Genomic DNA, 20878 nt, shown 5'->3' with positions numbered 1-20878 from the left:
GAAAATACGAGACCATTTATGGGAACCAACAATAGACCTTATAGCAGGTCAGAGATGGGCTGTCCAGGAATCCTTCATGGAGGAGGTAAGAGTTTGGTCAGCTTTAAAGACTAGAAGAATACCAACAGGCACAGAGGAGGAGGAAAAGGACTCTAGGTGTCCCTTCCTCTAGGAGAGCAAAGGCTCTCTAGCAACAGAAACGTGTGTAGATGCTTGTGTTCATTTCCTGAGGCTGCTGGAACAAAGTACCACAAACTTAGTGTTCCAAACAGCAGACATTCATCCTCTCACCCTTCTAGAGGCCAGAAGTATGACAGCTGCAGCACGGGACAGAAATCAAGGGGTCATCAGGGCCACGCTTCCTCCAGAGAGTCTAAAGGAGAATCTGCTTCTTGCCTCTTCCCACTTCTAGTGGCGGCCAGTGCTCCTTGGCTTGTGGCTGCATCACTCCAACCTCTGCCTCCATCTTCACGTGGTCTCCTCCGTGTCTGTCTGCAATCTCCCTCTGCCCCTCTCTCATAAGGATACCTGTGATTGCATTTAGGGCCTATCTGGATAATCCAGGATAATCACCCCAGCTCGAGATCCTGAACTCAGTCACATCTTTGCCATCTTGAGTAATATTCACACGTCCCAGGGACTGGGAAGTGACCACATCTTGGAGAGCCATTTTTCAGCCTACCACAATTGTTCAGGAAAGGCAGAGGAAGGACGCCATCCTAGTGACCAAAATGGTTTATGTAGGTTAGACAACTAGTTAAGAGTTTTGTCTACATTATAATCACCTGGAGAGTTTTCTAAAAATGTAAGTCTCTGAGAAGTTCAGATTCAATCAGCCTAGGGTAGAGTCTGAGAATCTGAATTTCTTGAATTCTCCCCCCATACATCTATAACTTGCAGTGGTAGGGCTTCCCTGGTGGCGCAGTGGTTGAGAGTCCGCCTGCCGATGCAGGCGACATGGGTTCTTGCCCCGGTCCGGGAAGATCCCACATGCCGCGGAGCGGCTGGGCCCGTCAGCCATGGCTGCTGAGCCTGCGCGTCCGGAGCCTGTGCTTCGCAACGGGAGAGGCCACAACAATGAGAGGCCCGGGTACCGCAAAGAAAAAAAAAATCCAAAATATATTAAGGAAAAAAGTGAAATGTGGAACAATGTGTACAGTATGCTATATTTTGTACAAAACTGGGTGAAAGAAAATAAAAATCTATTTTAATATTTGCTTTTATGAGAAACTCTTAGAGGGTACCCCAGAGCCAGTAACAGTGTTAACACAGTGAGGAGAAATGCACTGTGGGGGACAGGGAAGATTTGTCACTGTATAGCTTTTTACGTTTTTTCATATTATATACAATTAATTTTTTAGAGCTCCCAGGTAATTGTAATGGACCCTGTTAGGAAGCAGTGGTTCGGGGCAAACAAGTGAAAAGTCCTTTATGGTGTCCATTCTGGCAGGTGGATGATAACTGGGAACTGACACTTGCATCTTTGTGCAGTCAATACCCAAAGATGAAGTTCATGCTAAAATATGAAAGGACTTACTAAAGTCCTGTATGAGTTCCTGGATAGCATATATCTAAGACAGCTAACCAAAGGAAGCAATTCCTGACCCCACGTCACAGCTAGCTGGTGCCAGAATCAGGGACACCCACCCACAAAACCATGAGGAGGAATCTCAGGCCTCGGGACAGCCCAGTGGATTCTTTTCAGCATTCTAGTGGGAATCCCTTTTCTTTTCTGGTGTCATGGGTATCTCTCCCAAGTGATGTTTTTGTGTCCACTTCCTCCTGGAGACACACAAAGGCATGTCACCAGGTCAGTCTTCCTGCCCATGGTCTTGTGGGAGCCGTCCTCTCCGTCCTACCCCATCTGCCACCCCATCAAGTCCCCATCTCAGCTCAAGCCACAGAAAGATGTCCAGTCACAGAGCTGGTCAGCTGGGACTTGGACCAAGAGAACTACATGTGCAAAAAAAAAGAGGAGTCAGAATGATGGTCTAAGCGTTCAATCTTTCCTCTCCATTGTCAGAGAGGATGGGGGAAGGGATGCTTTATGAAAGCAAATTAGCCAGGACCAGGGATCGGCAGAGCCTGCATGGAAGAAGGTGGGCTTGAAGGTGCCAGGAGGCATGAGCAGGACGGATGTGGGAAGAGGCAGTCAGCTGAAATGCCCCCTGCCCACTCCTCTCCCGTTGCTGTCACTTGCCCCAGCACAGCTTCCCCTTCCCCCCATACCCATGGAGGCAAGAACACACTAGCACACACTCAGACTCACACACACACAGCCACACACAGCTCACATCCATAAGCTGAAAGACACATGAAGCACAAGGGGAAGCATGGTTCAGACATAGACGTCAGGTAAAACTGACTATTCTGGCCTTGGTCTGCCACTTAGCTGTACAACTTTAGGTAAATCACTCCTTTTCGGTCCAAATCACTCTCTGGACCAGTTTCCTCATCTGTCATGAACTCCTGACTTTACCTTCAAGATGCTTCCAGGGACTTCCCTGGCAGTCCTGTGGTTAAGACTCCCTCTACTTCCACTGCAGGAGGCACAGGTTCCATCCCTGGTCTGGGAGCTAAGATCCTAGATGCCCCACAGCGTGGCCAAAAAACTTACAAAAAAAAAGGTGCTTCAGCACCCATCCACTTCTCACCACCTCACTGCTGCCAGCTGGTCCAAGCCACTCTCACCCTTTGCCTGGATGACTACATGAACCACTTACATCTCCCTGCCTCCACATTTTGCCTCCTGGGGTCTATTCACTCACCAGCCAGAGGGATCCTTTTAAGCCCAAGTTAGATCATGGTGCTCCTCAGCTCAGAGCCCTGCGATGGCTCCCCGCCTCACTCAAAGCAAAGGTCAGAGTCCTTGTGAAGGCCCGAGAAGCTCTCTGCGGTGTTTGCCACACCCACACCCACCCCACTACCTCTCTGCTTACCTCCCACCTACCACTCCTGCCCCTGGTCTCCTTGCCACACCTCAAGCTTAAGAGCAAGCACCCACCTCAGGGCCTTTGCACATGCTGTTCACATCCCCAGAGACAAATGCTCTTCTTTCATACATCCACATGGTTGCTCCTTCACCTGTTTCAGAACTCTACTCAAATGTCACCTTCCCTGATCATCTTATTTAAAATATCACCCCCTGCCCCTTCTCCATCTCTGGTACTCTCTCTTCCCCTTATCTGCTTGATTTTTCTTTGCACAGTTACCACCAGCTGACACAATATGTATTTTCTTGCCTCGTTTGTTTATTATGTGCCAACCAGCATAAAAATTCTACAAGGCCAGGGATTTTGTTCAATGTTATACCTCCTGCCCCCAGAACAGGGCCTGGCATCTTTAAGGTACTCCAAAAATATTTGTTGAATATTTAATAGGTGGAAAAGGGGAGAGAAGTGGCAGGACATATGACAAATAATCACTAAAGTCTCTTCCAGTGCTGACATACTATGAGTCTGTAAGTCCATGACCTGCCATGCACATCTCTCAGCCCACTCTGGACACCCACAGGCACTTACACTATGGGCTCCTTGTAACTGTGGGTTGCAGTCAGAGAACAACTCAGCTACCCAAAGCCCTGTCTGTCCAACCCTGAGTTAGGCAGGTTCCAGACAAGAAAGAGAAGAAAGACAACCCGTGCCATCCAAGAGCTGACCGGCTCGCCAGGGTTACACACCAAACCCAGACTTTTGGAAGACCACCATGGCAAGTGTGAACGGAGTAAACTCAAGGCAAGGCAAGCAGATCAAAGAAGCAACCCATCACTGAGCAGCAGAGAGGTGAGATTTGAGCTGGACCTTCTAGGGAAGAAGGCATAGGGTTCTACTTCAGGGGCAATTGGTGCCCAGGGAAAGTCATTTGCCCTGATTCAAATGCTTTGCATTTTGCATTTGTCTTTTCCAGGATGGGGCCATGGTACACGGGGTATGGCTTTTACACGGTCCATCAGCCGCCTCTCAAACATGTTAGTGGCACTATCCCACAGTTCTGCAGACTTTTTAAGTTTTGGTTTTTACACTGTTACTATATTCCCCTTTGCAAAATCTCATACAAAAAGAAAAGGAGATGTTATCTGATTTCTACGGATGCAGAAAAACAGGCAAAGTCAGGCTTTGCAACCTATTCACATCACACTGGGGTCAGGTTCCACTTTTGGTCTCAGTCAGCACTCATTCCAGCTATCTACACTTAAAGGCCAGAACTGCCTCCCCCCTTGATAAGTCCTTCTTCGAAAGCTGAGAGGTGGCCCCTAAGCCTTAAGGTTGGGCTGCCAGTTTCTGAGCATCACCACCACCACCTGGGCTCACAGCGGGCAGGAACCATGGAATGAGATGCTGCAACAGAGTCTATCTGTTTAGACACTCCTTCTCCTGTGATGTCCTCATGAATGGGAAAGAAAATGGAGTCACGACCCCCAGAGGAGAAGGATTCAAGGATGGGAGATTCTCACTAGGTGATGTTGGGGGCAGGTGTGATGGACACAGAGACACACTGCCCAGATCCTTTTTCAAGCGCTGGTGCCTCCAGCTGCCCAGAGTGTTGTCAGTGGTCAGCTCTCAGCTTTTCAGGACTGCTTCAGCTGCAAAGAACTGCTTTGCTCAAGCCACATACTTCCAGGGGCATCCTACATCCAGTGACTAATGAAGGCAAGTATATAAAGTCCAGGCTACCTCAACACAATGTAGGACAACTCTGAGGAGCCATTTCAGCTACTGAGCTCCCTGTGGAATCACCCAGGCTGTGGCTGGGGAATGAAGTAGTGTAGCCCTAAAGGACAGGATCTGTCAGTGGTCTAGATGCTAGGTCTGCATGAGCCTGACCTTTCCCCTTGACCAACCTCAGAGGTACTGTTGCCATGGCTCTTGAGTCTATTCTCCTTCTCCATCCTATCCCCTCCCTCTTGGGAGGGCACCCTCATCCTTTGTTTTGTAAGTTTCCCCCAGGAAGCAGAAGATATTATTTACCAGCACAATTCATTGGAATCCATTGTTCTCACTACAGAGCCAGTTAAACAAAGACAGGGCAGGGTAATAATTATCTCATCCAGATGGCAGCCAGCGGCCAACCCAGGGGGAATTAGATTTCTCAGCCCCACCCTACTGGGACTCCTAGGAAACATTTCACCCTTCCCCTCAGCCTCACCAGATCAATTCAAGATAACTGTGATCACTGAGAAGTAATCCCCATTATAGGAGGGAATTAGGTGGGGGAAAAAAGCCACCTTGGAGTGAAAGACTGGGCTTCTATTCTTCCTTCACTCTCTTGGCTGTAAGACCTGAGGCAGCTCACTTTCTCTTGTTCAGTTTCTTCATTTGTAAAAGAAAATAATAATGGATGCCTGTTTTAGTAAGGGGATGCTTTCAGCTGCAAGTAACCAAAAGCCTCAATTCGCATTGGCTTAAGTCATAAGGAAAGTTGTCATATTACTTAGCAAGGTCAGAGGCTCCAGGTTTGGCTCAGTGATGCCACTGAGGTCCTACTTTCTTCCCCTCTCTCAGCTCTCATTCTATTCAATGCTTGCGCCCCTCATGTTCAAAACATGGCTGCCAGTGGCAGTCAAGGCTATATACTTCCTTGTTCCCACCCAGCAGGAGAGCAAGAAGAACTTCTTCCCCAAGCAGGACTCCAGTTTTTGCCTTCATAATGATTAAGCCAACTTGCCCATCCTTGAACCTGTAACCGCCACCAAGGGACTGCCAGATCCCAATTGGCTCAGAGTCATGGGAATCCTCCTCAGACACTGGGGATGGTGTCAACCAGGGTTCAACTTGAAAGAAAGAACTGGGAGAATGAACGCTGGGTAGATTACTAACGGTGTCCTCCACATGTCCCACCTACATCACACACACTAGCATGGCTTCTTTAATAGATTAACCATCTGGCACCTCCAGGTAATGTGCAGAATAAAGTTGTGATAGCCCTCTATAACTGCAAGGTATTATTATGAAGAACAAAATGAGAAGAACTGAAGAAAAGCCAAGTCATATTGTAGTATATGCCTTATTTATTGTGTTTTTCTTCTGAAGCACTTGAATCTTCATTCCTATGGATCTGATATGGGAGATTCGGGGTTCCTGCATTTCAGGGTCTTCATGTGATTTTCCCGGAACAGCCAATTGCCCCTAATCCTACACACACACACAACAATCACACACACACTCCTTCTTGGTGGCTGGCAGAGCCTCAGTTTATTTCAAGCTTCACCCTCTACCAGGCCATATATTCAGGAAAGGTGATCCTCCTCTCCAGACCACCAGAGAGTCAATCATGATTGGTCTGGACCAAGCCAAATTGTCTCAATCCCCTTGACAATGATTGATTTAGGGTGCACATACCAGCCAATCTTGGCCAGTGGGACCTGAGAAAAAGTCAGCTGGATAACTTCAGCAATAAAGTAAATGGAAGGAGCTCCTATTGTAGCTTGTTTGTCAAGGGGATGCTCTTCTCTAGTAACAACCTCCTGGGATGCTGGGTCTTCAGAGCATAGGCTTTTCTGCAATTCTTCCTCTGCCCATCACTTCTCAGAAAGCAAGGATCCTGGGATAAAGTCACAAGCTCCTTCTCTAAAACCAGAGTCCACTCCTGGATTATAAGATTCTCCATCTTACCTCATGTTACCTCGTCTTTACCTGTATCCTCAGGTATGAGTGAGAGGGGGAAGCAAGGATGATGGAAGGGGAGTACATTCTAATTAGGTTTTGCTCTCAAAAGCTGAGAACTAATAATTACACATCCAAGGCGAGTTGCCTTAAAGACATCCACAAAGGTCTGATGTTACTAGAGAAAAATTTCAAGGCATATTCTGGATCATTGGACATACTATCTTTCAAGGAAACAAAAAGGAAATCACCTAATAGGGAATGATTCCATAGGCACTGCTAAAATCCCACCACCACCCCAACTCTTCATTCTCTGGATTCCTACTCTCCAGGCCAAATCCAGCCTTGGGAAGTTTCTGGGCCCAGCAGGCTGTAATGAGCTCAACTGAACTTAATGAGCTTGTCATTATTCATCTCTGCCAACAGCCAAAAAGAAAAGCACTGCATGGCAAAAAAATTTACACATACACACACACACACACACACACACACACACACACTAACTAAATAATAATAAATATTTATTGACTCAGATGTTACCAAAATCAACCAATCAATAGAATGCAAACCCTCCTGGAGGCATCTGACATGAATAAGACTGGGAAGGGGGAATGGCTTCCCCATCCCCCAAAAGTGGGATACAATTGGAAATGTTCCATGTTCCTGGGCTCAGCATCGCCAGCCCTAATTTATCATCATCTTCATATATTCTTATATAAGTAGTAATACAGATCACCCCAGCCAATTAATCAATCTGTAATTAAGAACTGACATGAACATTTACTACCATCAGGCATAATTTATATGATTACAGATGATTAAATAAAATGTAATTGAGTGAACAGGCAATTTGTTAAGCACATCTAGACGCAGCCATATCACCTAGGGCTGGAAGCACCCTGACTCCTCTCCTACAGAGGGTCAGGAAGCATGATCCTGGGATCTGGATCTGGGCCCTTGGGGTGGCCAGAAGTGGGGTGGTGGGGGGATGATTCAGACTCCCAAGAGGGCTCAGATGGGAGTCAGGATAGGGAACCAAACTGCATGGTTCTTAGGCTGCTTTAGTACCAAATTTTTTCTACAAGTGGTCACCCAGATTTTTAAAACTCCGCAGACTACAAAGAAGAAAGAGAAAAAAAGAATATTTAAATTACATTCCCTGGAGCAAAACTGTGCATAGCATCTCCCTTCTGGTACACTAACCCCAGAACTATGCCCATTGTTCATCTTGAAGGACCGCCATCATCCAGAAGCCCATCAGCATCATTCCAGGAACATTTCTAATAATGAAGGAGGACTTATTTAAACACAAATTTTGCACTTGGCAGGAAATGTCTTTACTCCTGAAAAGGAAACTTTCAATGATATCAAGGGCCAAATTCTTTATTACACTTTATAACTCCTCCTACCTTTAGGTTTATTCCTCTTTCCCCACTATAGAGTTAAACAGCTTAAAGTTAAATTTAACATATATTTTTTGGTTGCCTACTGTATATACTGGGTGTCAGGTACTACTAAATATATTGGTGTCAGGTACTGGAGTAAGTGCCATCACATTAAGACTGCCACTTTTAAAACAACAAGGACCTACTGTAGAGCACAGGGAACTATATTCAATATCTTGTAATAACGTATAATGGAAAATAATATGAAAAAAATACATATATTTATTTTTATATATATATAATTGAATCACTTTGTTGTACACTTAAAACACTGTAAATCAACTATATTTCAATTAAAAAATATAAATAAATAAATAAATAAATAGACTGCCAGTTTCAGCAAATAAAAATACAGGATGTGGAGGGGCGGAGTCAATATGGTAGTGTGGGAAGACATGGAGTTTGCATCTCCCCACAAATAGGGCACCTGCCAGACACTGGTGGGGAACCTGGATGCCCAAAGAGAGAGGAGGAACCCCCAAGTGAATCGTTTCCCAGTCTAACTTTATTTTTTATTATTTGTTATTGTTCTCCATTTTTTTTTAATTCTTTTTTTTTTGCCAACCCACGCAGCTTACAGGATCTTGGTCCACGAGCTGGGGGTTGGGCCGAAGTTCCTGTGGTGGGAGCTCCTAGTCCAAACCACTGGACTAACAGAGAACCTCAGACCCCAGGGAATATTCATCAGTGTGAAGTCTCCCAGAGGTCTTCATCTCAGCACAAAGACCCAGCTCTACCCAACAGCTGACAAACTCCAGTGTTGGAAGCCTCAGGCCAAACAACCAGTAAGACAGGAACACAATCCCACCCATCAAAAAAAAGAAAAAAAAATGAGAGGGAAAAATATATGTCACAGGTGAAGGAGCAAGGTAAAAACTTACAAGACCAAATAAATGAAGAGGAAATAGGCAATCTACCTGAAAAATAATTCAGAGTAATGACAGAAAGATGATCCAGAATCTCAGAAATAGAATGGAGGCATGGAGTGAGAAAATACAAGAAATGTTTAACAAAGATTTAGAAGAGCTAAAGAACAAACAAACAGACATGAACAACACAATAACTGAAAGGAAATATACATTAGAAGGAATCAATAACAGAATAAATGAGGAAGAAGAACAAATAAGTGAGCTGGAAGACAAAATGGTGGAAATAACTGCTAAGGACCAGAATAAAGAAAAAAGAATGAAAAGAATTGAAGACAATCTCAGAGACCTCTGGGACAACACTAAATGTACCAAATTTCGAATTACAGGGGTCCCAGAAGAAGAAAAGAAAAAGAAAGGGTCTGAGGAAATATTTGAAGAGATTATAGTCAAAAACTTCCCTAACATGGGAAAGGAAATAATCACCCAAGTCCACGAAGCACAGAGTCCCATACAGGATAAACCCTAGGAAAAACACACTAAGACACATATTAACCAAGCTAACAAAAACTAAGTTCAAAGAAAAAATATTAAAAGCAGCAAGGGAAAAACAAAAAAATAACATACAAAGGAATCCCCATAAGGATATCAGCTGATTTTTCAGCAGAAACTCTGCAGGCCAGAAGGGAGTGGCAGGATGTACTTAAAGTGATGAAAGAGAAAAACCTAAAACCAAGATTAATCTACCCAGCAAAGATCTCATTCAGATTCGATGGAGAAATCAAAAGCATTTCAGATAAGCAAAAGCTAAGAGAATTCAGCACCACAAAACCAGCTCTACAACAAATGCTAAAGAAACTTCTCTAGGTGGTAAAAACAAGGGAAGAAAAAGACCCACTAAAACAAACCCAAAACAATTAAGAAAATGGTAAGAGGAACATACATATTGACAATAACCTTGAATGTAAATGGAATAAATGCCCCAACCAAAAGACACAGACTGGCTGAATGGATACAAAAACAAAACCCATCTATATGCTGTCTACAAGAGGCCCACTTCAGACCTAGGGACACATACAGACTGAAAGTGAAGGGATGGAAAAAGATATTCCATGCAAATGGAAATCAAATGAAAGCTGGAGTATCAATACTCGTATCAGATATAATAGACTTTAAAATAAAGACTGTTACAACACATAAGGAAGGACACTACAAAATGACCAAGGGATCAATCCAAGAAGAAGATACAACAATTATAAATATTCATGCACCCAACATAGGAGCACCTCAACACATAAGGCAAATGCTAACAACCATGAAAGGGGAAATCAACAGTAACACAATAATAGTAGGGGACTTTAACATCCCATTCACACCAAGGGACAGATCATCCAAACAGAAAATAAATAAGGAAACACAAGCTATAAATAACACAATAGACCAGATAGATTTAATTGATATCTATAGAACATTCCACCCGAAAGTGGCAGAATACACTTTCTTCTCCAGTGCACATGAAACATTCTCCAGGATAGCTCACATCTTGGGTCATAAGTCAAGCCTCAGAAAATTTAAGTCTCCCATCAGGAAACTTGCACAAGCCTCTTAGAGAGCCTCATTCACCAGAGGGCAGACAGTAGAAGCAAGAACTACAATCGTGCAGCCTGTGGAATAAAAACCACATTCACAGAAAGATACATAAGATGAAAAGGAAGAGAGCTATGTACCAGATGAAGGAACAAGATAAAACCCCAGAAAAACAACTAAATGAAGTTGAGGTAGGAAATGTTCCAGAAAAAGAATTCAGAATGATAGTGAAGATGATCCAGGACCTCAGAAAAAGAATAGAGGCAAAGATCGAGAATATGCAAGAAATGTTTAACAAACACCTAGAAGAATTACAGAACAAACACCTAGAAGAATTAAAGAACAAACAAACAGAGATGAACAATACAATAACTGAAATGAAAAATACACTACAAGGAATCAATAGCAGAATAACTGAGGCAGAAGAACGGATGAGTGACCTGGAAGACAGAATGGTGGAATTCACTGCTGCGGAACAGAATAAAGAAAAAAGAATGAAAAGAAATAAAGACAGACTAAGAGACCTCTGGGACAACATTAAACACAACAACATTTGGATTATCGGGGTCCCAGAAGGAGAAGAGAGGTAGAAAGGACCCGAGAAAATATTTGAAGAGATTATAGTTGAAAACTCCCCTAACATGGGAAAGGAAATAGCCACCCAAGTCCAGGAAGCACAGAGAGTCCCAGGCAGGATAAACCCAAGGACAAACATGTGGAGACACATAGTAGTCAAATTGACAAAAATTAAAGACAAAGAAAAATTACTGAAAGCAACAAGGAAAAAAGACAAATAACATACAAGGGAACTCCCATAAGGTTAACAGCTGATTTCTCAGCAGAAACTCTACAAGCCAGAAGGGATTGGCATGATATATTTAAAGTGATGAAAGGGACGAACCTACAACCAAGATTACTCTACCCAGCAAGGATCTCATTCAGATTTGATGGAGAAATCAAAAGCTTTACAGACAAGCAAAAGCTAAGACAATTCAGCACCACCAATCCAGCTCTACAACAAATGCTAAAGGAACTTCTCTAAGTGGGGAAACACAAGAGAAGAAAAGGACCTACAAAAACAAATCCATAACAATTAAGAAAATGGTAATAGGAACATACATATTGATAATTACCTTAAACGTGAATGGATTAAATGCTCCAACCAAAAGACACAGGCTCACTGAATGGATACAAAAACAAGAGCCACATATACACTGTCTACAAGAGACCTACTTTAGACCTAGGGACACATACAGACTGAAAGTGAGGGGATGGAAAAAGATATTCCATGCAAATGGAAATCAAAAGAAAGCTGAAGTAGCTATACTCATATCAGATAAAATAGACTTTAAAATAAAGAATGTTACAAGAGACAATGAAGGACACTACATAATGATCAAGGGATTAATCCAAGAAGATATAACAATTATAAATATATACGCACCCAACATAGGGGCACCTCAATACATAAGGCAACTGCTAACAGCTATAAAAGAGGAAATCGACAGTAACACAATAATAGTGGGGGACTTTAACACCTCACTTACACCAATGGACAGATCATCCAGACAGAAAATTAATAAGGAGACACAAGTTTAAATGACACAATAGACCAGATGGAATGTCCTATAAATATCAATTAAACCTATCTGGTCTATTGTGTCATTTAAACTTGTGTCTCCTTATTAATTTTCTGTCTGGATGATCTGTCCATTGGTGTAAGTGAGGTGTTAAAGTCCCCCACTATTATTGTGTTACTGTCGATTTCCTCTTTTATAGCTGTTCATTTTATAGCTGTTCATTCAAAAAGAGCACATTACACTTTCTTCTCAAGGGAGCAAGGAACATTCTCCAGGATAGATCACATCTTCAGTCACAAATCAAGCCTCAGTAAATTTAAGAAAATTGAAATCATATCAACCATTTTTTCTGACCACAATGCTATGAGACTGGAAATCAATTACAGGGAAAGAAATGTATAAAACACAGACACATGGAGGCTAAACAATACATTACTAAATAAGCAAGAGATCACTGAAGAAACCAAAGAGGAAATCAAAAAATACCTAGAGACAAATGACAATGAAAACACGATGGTCTAAAACCTATGGGATGCAGCAAAAGCAGTTCTAAGAGGGAAGTTGATAGCAATATAATGTTACCTCAAGAGACAACAAACATCTCAAATAAACAATCTAATCTTACACCTAAAGGAACAAGAGAAAGAAGAACAAACAAAACCCAAAGTTAGTAGAAGGAAAGAAATCATAAAGATCAGAGCAGAAATAAATGAAACAGAAACAAAGAAAAAAATTGCAAAGATCAATAACACTAAAAGCTGGTTCTTTGAGAAGATAAAGTTGATAAGCCATTAGCCAAACTCATCAAGCAAAAGAGGGAGAGGACTCAAATCAATAAAATTAGAAATGAAAAAGGAGAAGCTACAACAGGCACTGCAGAAATACAAAGCATCCTAAGAGACTACTACATGCAACTCTATGCCAATAAAATGGACAATCTGGAAGAAATGGACAAATTCTTAGAAAGGTATAACCTTCCAAGACTAAACCAGGAAGAAATAGAAAATATGAACAGACCAATCACAAGTAATGAAATTGAAACTGATTTAAAATCTACCAAAAAACAAGCCCAGGACCAGATGGCTTCACAGGTGAATTCTATCAAACATGTAGAGATGAGCTAACACTGATTCTTCTCAAACTCTTCCCAAAAATTGCAGAGGAAGGAACACTCTCAAACTCATTCTATGAGCCCACCATCACCCTGATACCAAAACCAGACACAGATACTACAAAAAAAGAAAATTACAGACCAATACCACAGATGAATATAGATGCAAAAATCCTCAACAAAATACTAGCAAACAGAATCCAACAACACATTAAAAGGATCATACACCATGATCAAGGGGGATTTATCCTAGGGGGATTCTTCAATATACACAAATCAATCAATGCGATACACCATATTAACAAACTGAAGAATAAAAACCATATGATCATCTCAATGGATGCAGAAAAAGCTTTTGACAAAATTCACCACCCATTTATGATAAAAACTCTCCAGAAAGTGGGCACAGGGGGAAACTACCTCAACATAATAAAGGTCATATACAACAAACCCACAGCAAACATCATTTTCAATGGTGAAAAACTGAAAGCATTTCCTTTAAGATCAGGACAAAGACAAGGATGTCCACTCTCACCACTATTATTCAACATAATTTTGGAAGTCTTAGCCAGAGCAATCAGAGAAAAAAAGAAATAAAAGGAATACAAATTGGAAAAGAAGAAGTAAAACTGTCACTCTTTGCAGCTGACATGATACTAAACATAAAGAATCCTAAAGATGCCACCAGAAAACTACTAGAAGTAATCAGTGAATTTCGTAAAGTTGCAGGATACAAAATTAATGCACAGAAATCACTTGCATTGGGGCTTCCCTGGTGGCGCAGTGGTTGAGAGTCTGCCTGCTAATACAGGGGACGTGGGTTCGAGCCCTGGTCTGGGAGGATCCCACATGCCGCGGCGCGGCTGGGCCCGTGAGCCACAACTGCTGAGCCTGCGCGTCTGGAGCCTGTGCTCCGCAGCAAGAGAGGCCGCGATGGTGAGAGGCCCGCGCACCGCGATGAAGAGTGGCCCCCGCTTGCCACAGCTAGGGAAAGCCCTCGCACAGAAACGAAGACCCAACACAGCAAAAATAAATAAATAAATAAATAAATAAAAAGCCAAAAAACAAAAAACAAAAAAAAAAAAAAAAAATCACTTGCATTCCCATACACTAATGTTAAAAAATCTGAAAGAGAAATAAAGGAAACACTCCCATTTGTCATTGCAACACAAAGAATAAAATACCTAGACATAAACCTACCTAAGGAGACAAAAGACCTGTATGCAGAAAACTATAAGACACTGATAAAAGAAATTAAGGATGATACAAACAGATGGAGAGATATACCATGTTCTTGGATTGGAAGAATCTATATTGTGAAAATGACTATACTACCCAAAGCAATCTACAGATTCAGTACAATCCTTACCAAATTACCAACAGCATTTTTTACAAAACTAGAACAAAAAATCTTAAAATGTGTATGGAGACACAAAAGACCCTGAGTAGTCAAGGCAGTCTTGAGGGAAAAACACAGAACTGGAGGAATCAGACTCCCTGACTTCAGACTATACTACAAAGCTACAGTAAGCAAGACAATGTGGTACTGGCACAAAAACAGAAATATAGATCAATGGAACAGGATAGAAAACCCAGAGATAAACCAACGCATCTATGGTCAACTAATCTATGAGAAAGGAGGCAAGGATATACAATGGAGAAAAGACGGTCTCTTCAATAAGTGGTGCCGGGAAAACTGGACAGCTACATGTAAAAGAGTGAAATTAGAACACTACCTAACACCATACACAAAAATAAACCCCAAATGGATTAAAGACCTAAATGTAGGACTAGACACAATAAAACTCTTAGAGAAAAACACAGGAAAAACACTCTTTGACATAACCACAGCAAGATCTTTTTGGACCCACCTCCTAGAGTAATGAAAATAAAAATAAAAATAAACAAATGGGACCTAATTAAACTCGAAACCTTTTGCACAGCAAAGGAAACCATAAACAAGATGAAAAAACAACCCTCAGAATGGGAGAAAATATTTGCAAATGAAACAGCGGACAAAGAATTAATCTCCAAAATATACAAACAGCTCATGGAGGTCAATATCAAAAAAACAACCCAATCCAAAAATGGGTGGAAGGCCTAAATAGCCATTTCACCAAAGAAGACATACAGATGGGCAAGAAGCACATGAAAAGCTGCTCAACATCACTAATTATTAGAGAAATGCAAATCAAAACTACATTGAGGTATCACCTCACACTGGTCAGAATGCCCATCCTCAAAAAATCTAGAAACAATAAATGCTGGAGAGGGTGTGGAGAAAAGGGTACCCTCCTGCACTGTTGATGGGAATGTAAATTGATACAACCACTACGCACAGTATGGAGGTTCCTTAAAAAACTAAAAATAGAACTACCATATGACCCAACAATCCCACTACTGACATATATCCTAAGAAAACCATAATTCAAAGAGTCATGTACCACAATGTTCATTGCAGCTCTATTTACAATAGCCAGGACATGGAACCAACCTAAATGTCCAACAACAGATGAATGGATAAAGAAGATGTGGCACATATATACAATGGAATATTACTCAGCCATAAAAAGAAACGAAATTGAGTTACTTGTAGTGAGGTGGATGGACCTAGAGTCTGTCATACAGAGTGAAGTAAGTCAGAAGGAGAAAAACAAATACCACATGCTAATGCATATATATGGAATCTAGAAAAAAAATGATACTGATGAACCTAGTGGCAGGGCAGGAATAAAGACATAAAGAAGGCATGGGGAGGGGAGGGGGAAACTGGGGCAAAGTGAGAGTAGCATCAACATACATACACTACCAAACATAAAATAGGTAGCTAGTGGGAAGCAGCAGCATAGCACAGGGAGATCAGCTCAGTGCTTTGCAATGACATAGAGGGGTGGGATAGGGAGGGTAGGAGGGAGGCTCAAGAGGGAGGGGATATGGGGATATATGTATGCACATGGCTGATTCACTTTGTCGTACAACAGAATCTAACACAGTATTGTGAACGAATTTTACTCCAATAAAGGTATTTTTTAAAAAATACAGGATGCCCAGTTAAGTTTGAATTTCAGATAAACAATAAATAATTTGTTCAGCATTAGTATGTCCCATTCAATGCAACCTTGTGTCAGAGTTCTTATCTCATAAAATCCTTGAGACAACTCTATGAAGTGTAATCTTTAGGTTTTAGGCAAGGAATCTCACATCAGAACCTTTGCCCTTGCTGCTCCCTCCACCAGGAAATCCCTGCCCCATCCTCCTTTTCCTGGTTAACTTCTACTCATCCACTGACATCCAGGCCTGGCTTTACCTCCATTGGGAAGCTGTTCCCCATTCTCTCTAATCTCATAACCACCTATTCATGTTTCTGTCACAGCACTTAGCCCATTGTTTAATAATGACTTTTTCCATAATCCCCCTCCCCACCTGAGTGGAGCTCTTCACAGCCTGCCTGAGTTGTATTTGTCTCTGTGACCCCACCACCTAGTCCCATGCCAGACACATGGTAGACCCTAAATGCTTCCTGAACAAATAAGACATGTTAAGATTTTCCTAGACTCACACACCTGTTATGTGATGGAGTCTGGATCAAATTCTAGGTCCACGAGACCCCAAAACTTATTTCATTAACACTATCCTCTCTCCTTCCTTATATATATAACACATGGCCTTGCCCACAAGAATTTGACGGTCTAATTGAAGAAGCAATGAGTCCACAAAAATTGGAAAGTACATACTGGAAGGTGGACATGAGGAGTGTCTATAACAGAGCACAGCATGCTGTGGAAGCACAAGTTGGGAAGTTAATTCTGACTGAGGGACTAGAGAAAAAATGAAAAATGAACCTTGGCCCTAACTCACATCATACACAAAAATTAATTCAAGATGGATTATAGAACTAAATATAAAAAGCTAAAACAATAAAGTTTCTAGAAAAAAACATAGAAGAATGTCTTTGTAATCTGTGGGTAGGCAAAGTTTTCTTAGAGCACAGAAAGCAATGACCACACAAAAAATTGACAGATTGGCCTTTATCCAAATTTTAAATTTCTGATCACCAAAAGATACCATTTAGAAAAAGAAAAGGCAAAATATTCACCAAACATGTCTGACAAAAAAACTGGTGTCTGGAATACATAAGGCTACCTACAACTCAGTAAGGAGACAAACAACAAAATTAAAATTAAGCAATAAAATCAGATGTCTATATACTACATGATTCTATATGTATGACATTCTGGAAAAGGTAAAACCTTAGGAACAGAACATAGATTAGTGGTTGCAGGAGCAGGGGGTGGGGAGAAGGTATAAATTACAAAGAGGCACAAGGAAAATTTTGCAGTGATGGTAACTATGTTTTGATGATTGTGATAGTTATATGACTATGTTTTCAAAATTCATAAAAAATACACCTAAAAAAGGTGAATTTTACTGTATGTAAACTATACTGCATTAAACCTGACATTTTTAAATGAGCAAAAGATTTCAACAGAGGGACTTCCCTGGCAGTCCAGTGGTTAAGACTCCTCTTTCCCAATGCAGGGGGCGTGGGTTCAATCCCTAGTCGGGAAGTTAAGATCCCACATGGTGCACGACGTGGCCAAAAAAAAAAAAAAAAAAAGATTTCAATAGATTCTTCACACAAGAAGATATACAAATGGCTAGTAAACACTAATAATATTTTTCAACACTAGTCATTAGAGAAATATAAATTAAAGCCACAATGTCACCATAATTGTTAAAATTATAAAGATTGACAGCATCAACTCCAGACAATAATGTGGAGCAACTAAAACCCTCACACATCATTGATAGGAATGTAAGATGGTACAACAATTCTGGAAAACAGTTGAGCGGTTTCTTACAAAACATAGACCTACCATATGACCCAGAAATTTCAAGCCTAAATAGCTACCCAAGAGAAATGAAAACATGTCCACAAAAACGACTTGTACACGGGCTTCCCTGGTGGTGCAGTGGTTGAGAGTCCGCCTGCCGACGCAGGGGACACAGGTTCGTGCCCCAGTCCGGGAAGATCCCACATGCCGCGGAGCAGCTAGGCCCGTGAGCCATGGCCGCTGAGCCTGCGCATCCGGAGCCTGTGCTCCGCAACGGGAGAGGCCACAACAGTGAGAGGCCCGCGTAACACACACACACACACACACAAAAAGACTTGCATAAGAATATTTATAGCAGCTTTATTCATAAAAGCCAAAAACTAGAGATAGCCCAGATGTTCATCAAGAGGAGAGTGGATAATTAAACTATGTTATTGTTATAGGCATACAGTAAAATACCACTTAGTAACAACCAAAAAAAAAAGAAAACCACCTACTGATACTACAACAACTTGGATGAATCTCAGCATCATACTGAGGGAAAGAAAGAAGCCTTAACAAAAGAATGAAGTTATGGAAAAGGCAAAACTAATTTATGGAGACAAAAATCAGAACAATACTAGCCCCTGGTTGAGCTGAGTATTAGGAGTGTGTAGACAGGGTTTGTTGAGGTGGGGATTGACAGGATGGGGCATGAGGAAGCTTTCTGGGATGGTAGTAGTGTTCTAGATCTTGACTGGGGGTTGGAATACACAGTTGCAGGTATTGGTTAAAGTCATCAAATAATGCACTTAAGATTTGTGCATTTTATTGTGTATAAATTTTATGCAAAATTATAAATAAATGACATGCATGCTGAAAAGGTTTAGTGTGAAGTATAGTGATGTCTGAACTGACTTTGAAATGTACCCCAGCGTATCCCTGGAGAGAGAGAAAGAGAGAGAGAGAGATGCTCTAGATTTTTAGGGGGAGAATAGCTGGAGGTATGAGTAGATAGGAGGCAAATTATGGAGGGTCTTAAAAGCCATGTAAAGGAGTTTAAAATTCATTACAAGGAATTAGAGACCAACTGACTGGTTTGGGGTAGGGCAGTGACATGATGAACTTGATATTCTGTTTGTGGTATGGAGAATGGATCCAGGCAGGGACAGAAAACAGGCAAAAGCAGTAAAGGAGGGGAGACTGTAGCCTGGATAACAGCAGCAGCAGTGAGGATACATTCAAGTGATAAGTGGGAGTGAGAACTGGAGGTTGACTGGATTTGGGGATGAAAAAGAAATAATCTGTAATAAAAGGACAAGAAATTATAAAACAAATGAAAAACAATTCCTCTTACAGCTCATAAACAGAAAGACAAAAAAAAAAAACAATTTCAAAATGGGCAAAAGATTTGAACTAGCATTTCTCCCAAGAAGGTATATAAAGTACATGAAAAGAAGTCCCACTGCATTACTCACTGGAGAAATGCAAATTGTACTAGTCTGCTCAGAGTACCATAATAATATCACAAACTGAGTGGCTTAAGCAATAGAAATTGATTTTCTCACTGTTCTAGAGGGTGACAGTCCAAGATCAAGATGCCAGCATGGTGGGTTTCTGGTGAGGTCTCTCTTCCTGGCTTGTCGACGGCTGCCTTCTTGCTGTGTCTTCACATGGCCTTTCCTTTGTGCATGTGTGGACAGAGAGAAATCAACCTTTCTGGTGTTTCTTCTTATAAAGGCACGAATCCTCTCAGATCCTTATGACCTCATTTAAACTTAATTACTTCCTTAGAGGTCCTCAGAGTTGTAAGATGTAGTCATATTTCCCACTCTGGAGACTAAGGTCAATAGTCAGGGCAAGCAGAAAGAGATAGAGAGAACTACGTGGATTTCTAGTCTTGGTTTGCAGCAGTTCTTGAAACCTAGCTGCTTTGTTTTGTCTGTTCAACCATTCTTTTGATTCCATGGGCCAATAAATCTTCCTTTTTGCTAATGCTAATCAGAGCTCTGTTATTGTTACCAACAAAATAATCCTAATGTTGATGAAACAACTGAGGCTCAGAGGGATCCAAGATTATAGAGCTAGGATTTATACTCAACACTAATTCCAAAACTGGTATGTATATATATACCACCATAGATCTAATTGGCCTGGGGAAGACTTAGAGAGGATATGATACATTCATGGAGCTGACGTTACAAACTAACTGTTAACCACCTGAGGATAGGAACAGACTGACATCTTTTTCTTTATGCCCTAACACAGCCTGACCCCCAGGAGGCACTTGACAAATGTTTGTTGGAAAGAAAAAATGGAGACGATTGCCCAGCAAACAGTGAGCTCCCCAACGTTGGATGTATTTGAACAAGGGCAGGATGTTGTGTGTCTGAGATGCTATAGAAGCAACTTCTATTCAAGGAAGTAAACAGAAGATATCCAAATCTCTTTCCTTTTTAAGAATGCATGATAAGAAAACAGTCATTTTACCTTTCTTTCCCCTTGCCTGGAGCATATTAGATAATATCCAAAGAGTTCATATGGGTGGTTTTGACTCTCAGAGGAAAGAAAGGAAGGAAAGAAAGAAACAGTAATCCTTGGGTCTTCCAATCCAAGCTTTCCCTCTCTTCCAGGTTCCCTCCCACCCCAAACCAACCGCAGACCCCTGTGGAGTGTCACCTGTGTCAGAATGCTGATATCCACGAGCACAGAAGTATTGTGTGGGTTCATTAGAGCATTGCTTCTCAAATTTTAAAAGTCACCTAGGGGTCTCATTAAAATGCAGCTTCTGACTCAGCATGTCTGGGGTGGAGGCTAAGATTCTGCCTATAATTTCCCAGGTGATGCTGATGCTGATGCTTCTAGTTGGTCTA

At 41.5% G+C, this 20878-nt stretch overlaps 1 long non-coding RNA gene across 2 annotated transcripts in view; it reads right to left on the bottom strand.

Moving 5' to 3' along the window:
• LOC309815071 overlaps window positions 1-20878 on the bottom strand; it is a 70104-nt gene that overhangs the window by 16411 nt on the left and 32815 nt on the right. Inside the window, exon 3 of one of the 2 annotated variants that reach the window (XR_014295794.1) lies at window positions 1648-1782. The exons of the other annotated variant lie outside the window; for it this stretch is intronic. This is a non-coding gene — a long non-coding RNA (uncharacterized lncRNA). The remainder of the gene's footprint in view (window positions 1-1647; window positions 1783-20878) is intronic. 2 annotated transcript variants of the gene reach the window in all.

Source organism: Mesoplodon mirus (genome assembly GCF_964341445.2).
Source record: "Mesoplodon mirus genome assembly, chromosome: 13".
In the NCBI taxonomy this organism is placed as follows: Eukaryota; Metazoa; Chordata; class Mammalia; order Artiodactyla; family Ziphiidae; genus Mesoplodon; species Mesoplodon mirus.
Note: the sequence above shows the minus strand (reverse complement) of the source record. Positions and strands in the feature narration are given on the sequence as shown.